The following is a 9,565-nucleotide window of genomic DNA, read 5'->3' as shown; positions in this document are numbered from 1 at the left end:
CCCAGATCTCCTTAACGAAGACACATCCAGTCATGGTGTGGTTGATGATCTCGTCGTGTTGGTCACATAGTGGGCAAGTGCTTTGATGCGGTAGTCCCCTCCTTGATAATCTGTCGGATGTCCATCATCGGTCCTTGATTGCCAGCTAAGCAAAGAAACGGCACTGCAATGGTGCCCTCGACTTGACTTCCAGGTAACCGTAGCTGTTCAGAAGGAGGAGGCGGGCAAGCTGCTCGTTGTAGCGCGCATGATTCATGTTGCCCTCTTCATTTTTCCTCATTTTGACTGGTGCGGTAGCAAATAGACCATAAAGACAAGATACCAGGGAGCTTCTCTGTGAACTGAAATGAGATGAACAGGAGAACTAACGGCCCCAGCAACAGTGGTATTCCATAAACATATATATCAGAAATGGTCATAATATTAGAACAAACAAATGAATGAATAAACTGCAGGCGACATCAAACAAACGAAACAATTCTCCGCCTCTTCTTAAAACTGTACAATCCCTCTTAGCTAGCAGCTTGAGCTCTTCTTAGTCTAGCATGTGCTCTTCATTCCTAGATTGCATCTACATGCACATCTTTTTACCACCTGGCCTGGCTGGCTCGGTATGAATTATTATGATGCAAACGGCTTCGCCTGCAACTATAATATCGATTCAAACACCGCCCTCATGGAATAAAGTGAAAAAAAATACTGACAATCTAACAAGCTAATACTAGATCAAAGAGCTACATATCCTCACTTGAGAAAACAAATCTGATGAGCAGCCATAGCTGTTGGGCCTTGTCGAGCAGCCATTGATGTACCGATGGTCATAGTTAACAGAATTGAGAGTGTTCTTCCCAATAGCATGCCACCTAACAATTTCAAGAAAACAGAGATTGTAAAATTAATCTACAGGTGAACAGAGAAACAAAGGGAAGAAAAAGAAAACAGAGAAAAATAGCACAGGTGCATTAGTGCAAGCAATCTCTAAATAATATCGGCGTAACAAGGACAAAAAGATCTATGATTGCCCATTGCCCAGCGGTCAGATAATGTATCATGAGAAGATACAGTACGAGAGCTTTATCAATAACAAGTTGGCCTTCTTATCTGACAAACATACCGGATCAGTGTCTATATCTTCTTTCTTTTGAATTGTCAGGAGTATTATGTACTTTGACTAGAGCTGGGCCCAACTAAATGAAAAATGAAGCCATAAACAGAAATTTCGGGAGGACAAACTTCTATAGAAGGCCCAAAATAGCCTGCAGGTTTTGCCTAAGAAAAACTCAGAATTCACTGAAAAAAAAATCAGATTGATGTAAACTGCACTCTGAATATACAAAATCCATACTCTGAAGGCCAACAGAAACATATCTGAAGAACTTTTACAGTAGCCTACACCATGAGTCCACAACTGACCAATGAACAAGTAGGACAATAGCATCATAGACTCACCGGATTTTAAATATCCACCGAACTCTAACTGGTCCATCCTTGGAGGAAGCAGAACAGCTCTTTTACCTAGAGACCACATAAGCAAAATGGCAATAATGTACCTGCATCGTAAACCATATAAGAGGTGAGGTTCCCAACAGCTCTAACTGGTCCATCCTATTTTTGTTCCAATTAAAACTACAAAAAAAGATGAGGCACCCAACAGCCCAGTATTATGAGTACTACACTTCATGTTTTGATAGTAAATCTGACATGTGTAATCATATAACTAATAAACTGCATGCCACAATATCAGTAGGTCTGCTAACAGCCAATAATCCCATAGTACTGCATATGTTTGTCGCAATTTAATTGTATCCAGATAATGAAAAAAAGGTAAGTTGCAAGTCTAACAGCAAGTGTTATTTCCTTTGATTATTTCAGCAACATATATGAACCAAACTGTGAGAGACATTTGCTGGTATATGTCGAATTGACTTCCATAATTCTCTTGAACTCGGATTACACCAAGCTAATAGAAAACTTACTGGGATGCGACTGTAGAAATTGCGGCTCCTGTTATACCGAGCTTAAAACCATATATAAGCAAAGGAAGAAGGACTACAGCGGAAACATTCCCCAAACCTACAGGTGTTTTAAAGAATCAGTAAGTCTGCAAGAAAGGAGACCTTTTTACATCAGATAACTGTATGGAACGCTTCTAATTCAAACGCTTACAAACAGCATTAATACGCAAATGCGTGAATGGTAAACTATTCATGGTCTTTGGCATGGGAAAATAAAACATAAACACAAAAAAATGCAGTACTGGCATGTTACTGCAAAATGTTTCCTAGGGATATAAGAGGAAAACATCATCAAATTAGGCGGGACACCACCATTATCTGCATCAAAATGTACCTTTTGCACTCACAACTGGTGAGAACACAATGCCAATAATAAGCAAACGATGAGGTAGTTACCTATAAAAAGTACGGGAGTCTTGGTATCCTTGAATCCACGAAAGATACCCTGCACTGCTAACATAATCACATTTGCAGGTGCTCCTAAGGCTCTCAGCGAAAGAAAGAGCCGCGCAGAAGCATACATCGGAGAGGCCTGTGTAAGAACTAAACTTAGACTTTCTGCTAACAAGCAGAAGTGAAATTCAGTGTTCTGAATCCAGTTAAGGATCCATTGCTCATAATGCGCATAAATGAGAGAAAGAAAAACGCATAAATGGTAACAGGCACCATCATGATATAGACATACATACAGGTGACACGCGCATTAGTTTAAGAAACAGTCCCTATCCTAGTAACAATGCCAATGCTTCAATTGTACCAATGGCAGCAGCTAGAACCAAAGCCGATGACACAGATGGCAGCTCCAGTTTGCCTGCAATGCAGAGAGGAGAGTCAAGTTCCATTGTCTGAACAAAGCAAAGTTGCACACAAAACTAATTTTTTTATTGAGGAGATGATCCTGTTACCTGAACTAGAATGCTTGCTAGAGTTCTTGGAAATGTCCTCTGCCACAAATGAGGTTGCTATGCTCAACAACGGGATGTTGAAAATCTTGGACAGGATGTTAAAAATAGCAACACCAATGCCAGCTCCAGAGCACCTTCAGAACATAATGCCAAAACTGAGACAGAGAATAACTAACAGCTTGCTTTCATGCAGCAGGGATGTCTACAAGATGAGGTAATACCAATCTGAATGTCATAGTAATTAGTTCACTGACAAGAAATAGAAGAGCCTTGTGCTGATAAATAAAGGTTTTCACACTTTATTGTTAAACTGACATGATATTGTGATGCGCAACATTGGTTAAAGGATCTGCTGTTCAAGTAACCATGCAGGATAACATGTGTTAATCTGCTATGCCAGCAAATAAACAAGTTGAAGCAATTGAGTTAAAGGCACTGTACTGTATGGGGTTCACAACGGCATACAACACAACCGTAATGTTAGAAACACTAAATAGCATACAAGGAACATGAGTGCACGAGTGACATTGATGATCGGCGGTTACAGTGTTTTTGCTCAGAACACAAGACCCACTCTCCAACGAGAAGACTTACTGATAAATACAGGACGGGAGATGAACAGACTTAAGAAATGAAGTCGGGGAGGATATAGCAGCACAGCATAAAGGAAAGGAGGAGGTGTGTACCTAATTTGCCGATGTATGCGGTCTCCATGAGTTGCGCCATGGGGTCGATAGCCTGGCCTAAGACTGCAGGCAGGGCTAGAAGAATGAGGTCGATGCCGACAGTCCCAGGATAAAGGCCGCTGCTGCGTATTTGTTGGATTGTTGTTGTTATGTTAGATAGACGAAAAGGCAGAAACATAGTACATTGCTTATGATGCAGAAAGAAAATGTAAAGATTAACAATAATGTACTAGTGTAGAGAAGTAAGGAAGGAAGGAAGGAAACTGGACAGTGGGCTGCAACTACCTAGAACTAGATGATGATGTCCAGTTAGTTAGTTCCTTTGAGCATAATAATCAATCAATCAGTCAACTAACTGGCAGAAGCATATTGCAACATAGATTTGGGTGCAAGGTAGGTAAGCATCTACTAGTAGTATCTTATTAGAAAGCCTTAGTATCTTAAAAGTCCCATACAAGGAAAATGAATCTTACAACAAGAGAGCATTGTCCTCCTCCTCCTCCTCCTCCTTGGAAGAGGCAGCGCGTGGAGAGGGGGGGTTGCTGTGCCGGGGCGCCGCTGCCTTGTGAAATCCTTGGCGAGGACGGGGATGATGATGGCGTTGGGCTTGGTGGTTCCTACCCCTGCCCCTGCCCATGGGGAGGAAGAAGCAGAAGCAGAAGCCCTGCTGCTTCTGCTCCGCGGCCTCGGGCATAGCAGCGCCGGCTGGCCGGAGACGAGCGCCCTCATCCCCATCCACTCAACCTCTCTCTTTGTACAGTACAGAGCGGCGGCTTGCCGGAGATGGCTGGCGGGCGGTGGCGGGGGAAGAGGAGGAGAAACAGAGAGAGGATAATGATTTTTTACTTTTTTTTATATAAATCAGAGGATGGATAATGATGATGACAACGAAACGCACCGCACCTATGGGCCGCCCATCCAGACCGGCCCAAGAAGAAACGCCAACGAGTGGCCCGGCCCAACATAGCCCACTAATGAATGATGCCATAACCTCCCTGTGTGTGTGTGTATTGGGATGGGATGGGATCGACCCACGTGAATAAAAGCATTAGGGCATGTGTTCCTAAATATAAGTTTTTGTAGAGATTTCACTAGATGGACTACATATAAACAAAATGAATGAATCTACATTTAAAATGCATTTATATACATCCATATATGGTTTATAGTGAAATCTCTACAAAGATTTATATTTAGGAACGAAGAAAGTACATCAGTACAGACGCATGGTGTCTATACCATCCGTACATGTCATCTATAGACTCCATTAGAAATAAACCACACAGCAGGCTGTCCGTTAGGCCAGCCGTAAAACGCTCTAACCGTGGACGTCTATCCCAGATTTCCAGCCCACTGCATGCGCTTTTATCTGGCCTGTGACTAGCGACAGAATCGGTACAACGGGAAAGAATTCGTCTATAAGCAGCGATTTACAAGGAAGTAGACCGTCGATATTGGCTCGAGCGTTTTCCCTTTCCTCTCTCCCCCACGTCATTTTTTTCCTACGTGTCCTTTGTTACAGACGGCTGACTAGATGCCGTTGTACATGCCCTTAGTGCATCTCCAACCCAACCACGCTTCGGCCCCTTACGCGATTTCAGCGCCCCGCCCCGGTGTGACCATCTAATGCCATGTCATCTTCTGGTATGCCATGGTGACGGCGAGCAGACGGGGTCTTGGGTTGTGAAAGTTTGTATGTTTGCCCCCCCCCCCCCAGCCTATGTATTCTGTTTGGCCTCCCCAAAGATCTTGGTCAAGCTCCGCCACTGGCGGGTAGGCAGATCAATGAGCTTTAATGTGGACCAGAGAGAACCGCGGGCTTCATGGAAAGGGCTTTAACGTTGACCGGACTGTCAGAGTCCGGTGTGGCCTACTCCGGACTCCCCTACTTTATTCCACGATTTGGGACTGGACTGGGGTTTTTCTTTTACACTCACCCGCATCCGACCCAACACGAGAGCCAAACTGGACAATGGCGGAATAGGTGTCCGTGTTGGCGAGGCCGTAATACTACCGCCCAAAAATCGCAGTGGTATGTACCACTTGTGGGGATACAGACAAATTGCTCGCTAGAGCTACTTTCTAAGCTCCCAATAGGGGGAGACGGTGGTTCGCCCAAACAAGATTATGGCCGGTTTAAGGAAGGTTTAGGACGTGCCACCTAGTTTTGGGAAGGTTCCAGGAGATTTGTTCATCGGTTTTCTACTTTTGATTTCCCTCTTTCCTTTTCAAATTAGTGAAGATTTTTCAAATTCAAGAACATTAGTTTTTGAATTCATGAAAAAAATCATGATTTTTTTTAAATTCATGACAATTTTTCAATCGTAAACATCTTTTCAAATCATGTTCTTTTTGATTGGTTAACTTTTTTTGAAATCACAAACTTTTTTTCGATTGGTTAACATTTTTTAATTCAAGAACGTTTTTTCCACTTCATGAAATGTTTTTCAAATTCACAAATATCTTTTAAATATCTGAAAGTTTTATAAATTCAAAATATTTTTATCTATTTTTTAACCTATTTTTAATGTTTTAAATTTTATGAACATTTTTTTAATTCTTGGACATTTAAAATAACAATCACTTTCTAAATATATGAACATTTTTAATTCATGAACATTCTTTCAACTCGTGAGCATTTTTCAAATTCTTGAACATTCTTTCAACTTGTGAACATTTTTAAAATTCTTGAATATTCTTTCAACTCCTTAACATTTATAAAATTCTTGAATATTCTTTCAACACGTGAACATTATTCAAATTCTTGAACATTCTTTCAACTCGTGAACATTTTTAAAATTCTTGAACATTCTTTCAACTCGTTAACATTTATAAAATTCTTGATAATTCTTTCAACTCGTGAACATTTTTCAAATTAAAGCTTTAAACCATGCAGATTTTTTTGTATTCATGTTTTTTGAAAATTAAAGTAAACCAACCAACAAAGATCAAAAGATCAAAAGAAGAAAGGATGCAAGTCGCCGTGGCATCACTTGTTGGGCCAGGCCCATGTAGGCACACGCACTGAGCTGTTTGAGCGAGACGTACCGCAGCCTCACGTTCAAGTAGCCACCAGAATTGGGAATTTCCTATATGACGCTCTCTGCGTCAAACTGTTCAAAAGGGGGCCGCAGTGACCAGGCCCGGGCGACTGTTTACCAAAAACACAGGTCTCCGCAAAGTCGTAAGACCATGTATGGGGGCTGACGCCTGCCCAGTGCCGGAAGGTCAAGGAAGTTGGTGAACTGATGACAGGGAAGCCGGCGACCGAAGCCCCGGTGAACGGCGGCCGTAACTATAACGATCCTAAGGTAGCGAAATTCCTTGTCGGGTGAGCAAGAGAGAACGCACATATGAACGACCCGAGCGAGCGATTTGGGTCCGCCCATCAGGTAAATCTTTCACGTCCCGGTTTTAGGAACCTTCCGAGGGTTCCCGGCCGGTTTTTTCTGGTTTTCCTAAACCGTTTTTTTATTGGTTGACTGGCACAAACAAACTGAAATGAAAAGTTTTCTAAGAATAAGGCTAGATATTGTGTACATAACAATCAATTGGTAAAGTAGGAGGCGTACCAATGCACAGGAGCTCACGACAGTTAGGACCTGAGGGTCATTGGTAAATAGCCTTGCTATACTACCAAATGAGATATACAGGCCAACTGCCAAAGCTAACCCGCTAACTAGCCCTATCTGCAAAATAATGAATGAGTTAATTGTATCCGTGCAGATAAATTGAAGTTCACAATGCAAACGAAATGATGTATTAACTGCAGAGCAAACATTGCTACCTTTTAAACCCTTTTGTAGTCCAATACTGCATAAGTGCTTGCTATCAGAGCCTAAGAAATGCAACCAAAGTTAGCTTGCACTTATGGAACAGATAAATTATGGCAGGATCCATTAGTTAGAGAAATGATATTTGTGTTTAGTAGTACTAGATGACTCGTTGCGCCCATGGTGCAAAGGCCGAGAGCAAACCAATTATTGAAAGAATGTGCATCAAAATATGTAGACACATAAGAAAACATATGAAAATAAGTACTGATTGATGATAGATAGATGGTTGCTGATGATACATGTTTTCTAAGAAGCTTACGAACTATCATTTACAATGTTATGAGCAAGGCATGTAGATAGGTAGAGCTACATTAGACAAATGTATCACGGGATGTTTAGAACGATTTCTTTGAGGCAAGTCTTTATAGCTGCTGTTCTTCATGGTCCGAGGTGCACATATGCCTCACATCCAATGCAAATATGGCTCTGCGTGCCCACCATGCGAGGCAGCGGGCGCGGGAGACCACGGCGGGTCCATCGTCGATCTCACGTCCATCAGCAATATGCAGACTCCACGCTTTGACAAGAGTAGTTCATGGGATACGTCTGCGCCTCAAGTCCCGTGAGCTGTTGTGTGTCCCATGTCCTAATCTACCTTGCCGTTTACCGCACTTCCACTCCGAGGGGCACAACCAACCGTCGGACATGAACACTGCCGAAACATTAAGGACGGTCACCGGTGGAAATTTAGAATAGTTTTATGTTACATGTAATCGTATGAATTTGATGATTTGCAAATGGGATATCCGATTGCGGAAACAATTTTTTGTTTGTTCACTATCTGCAGACATATTTGGACACATCCGCATGTTTGGAAAAGGATTTTGATACTTGTGGTTGTGGATGCTCTTATATTAAGATAAGTGGGAATAAATCTGACGAAACAATACAGATTATACCAATTACATAAAGTACAAGTTAGCATCAAAGATAATGTTACAACCGTGCCATTGTGATAAAGAGCCACACACTCTGGAGTCTGGACACCTATACACACGGGTTGCACATGTGACATATAACGCCAGAGGTAACCATGTGGTGGATTGTTGTCCTTTTCCATCGACCAGTTCATCCTCTTCCTCTCCCCACTATACTCGAGAAAGCACCTGCTAGAGGCGGCTCACGCTGGGCTCCATCTTCGCGGCGGATCACGCTGCAACTTGGCGGGGGAGTGGCTTTGGCTGCAGCTCAGAGGCGCTGCGGCTCCAACTGCATCTCGGTGGTCCGGCAGCTCGGAGGCGCAGCAGCTCCAACTGTATCTCGGTGGTCCGGCAGCTCCAACTGCATCTCGGCGGTCCGGCAGCTCCCGCTATAGCTTGAAGCTGCGGAATCGGCAGATGGCGCCGCTGTCACTCGTATCGGCGAGCCAAATCCTCATAGTTGTTGTTGTCGCTCCCTGCCGAAGGTGGAATTTGTTCTGGCTGTGTGGCAGCCTGGCACTCCCTGAAGCTAGTTACTTTCCACGGCAAGGGAGGCTCCAGCACGCCCACGGCGGTCGCCGTTGCTGCTCAGGTAAAAACTAACCTCCTTCAGTGTTTGATGAATCTGTAGATTTTTTGTGATTCAATTCCACTGCAGCACAAGGGGCACCATGATCTACTATTTTGCCGAGAGTAGTGTCATGGCAAAGTACATCTTCGTTTTCTGAAAAATAGAACAAGATGCAGGGACTGATCACTTGTAGAAGTAAACTCCAAAAGGAGAAGCTTATAACTTCACTAAATAACTATACCAGGAGCAACATTACTGATTACATCCTCATGGTTTCGTCATTTACAACAGGCCAAGTTGGAAAATGGCATGTCAGGCCATTGACGTTGCTGATGTGGTGCATCGGCCCACATCAGCGAACCATCGTCGGAGTTGAACTTGATGATGGACAATGACGGAATGCATCCCCTGAATGAAGTGAGCATTTTCCTGTTTGTTTATCTAGCCTCTCATTCTTACCTTAGACATACAAATGAAAAAAGAGGTACTCCCTCCATCCGAAAAAATTTGTCCCAAACTTGTCTCTCAAATGGATGTATCTAGCCCTAATTTGATGCTAGATACATTCATTTGAGGGACAAGCTTTTTCGGACAGACGGAGTATGGGAGAAAGAGGGTGGAGACTAAACAAA

At 42.9% G+C, this 9,565-nt stretch overlaps 1 pseudogene; it reads right to left on the bottom strand.

The window, feature by feature from the left end:
* Nucleotides 1-365: 365 nt before the first annotated feature.
* Nucleotides 366-4,341, bottom strand: LOC125517034 (annotated as a pseudogene).
* Nucleotides 4,342-9,565: the final 5,224 nt, after the last annotated feature.

The sequence above is a fragment of the Triticum urartu genome, chromosome 6 (assembly GCF_003073215.2).
Source record: "Triticum urartu cultivar G1812 chromosome 6, Tu2.1, whole genome shotgun sequence".
NCBI lineage: Eukaryota > Viridiplantae > Streptophyta > Magnoliopsida > Poales > Poaceae > Triticum > Triticum urartu.
Note: the sequence above shows the minus strand (reverse complement) of the source record. Positions and strands in the feature narration are given on the sequence as shown.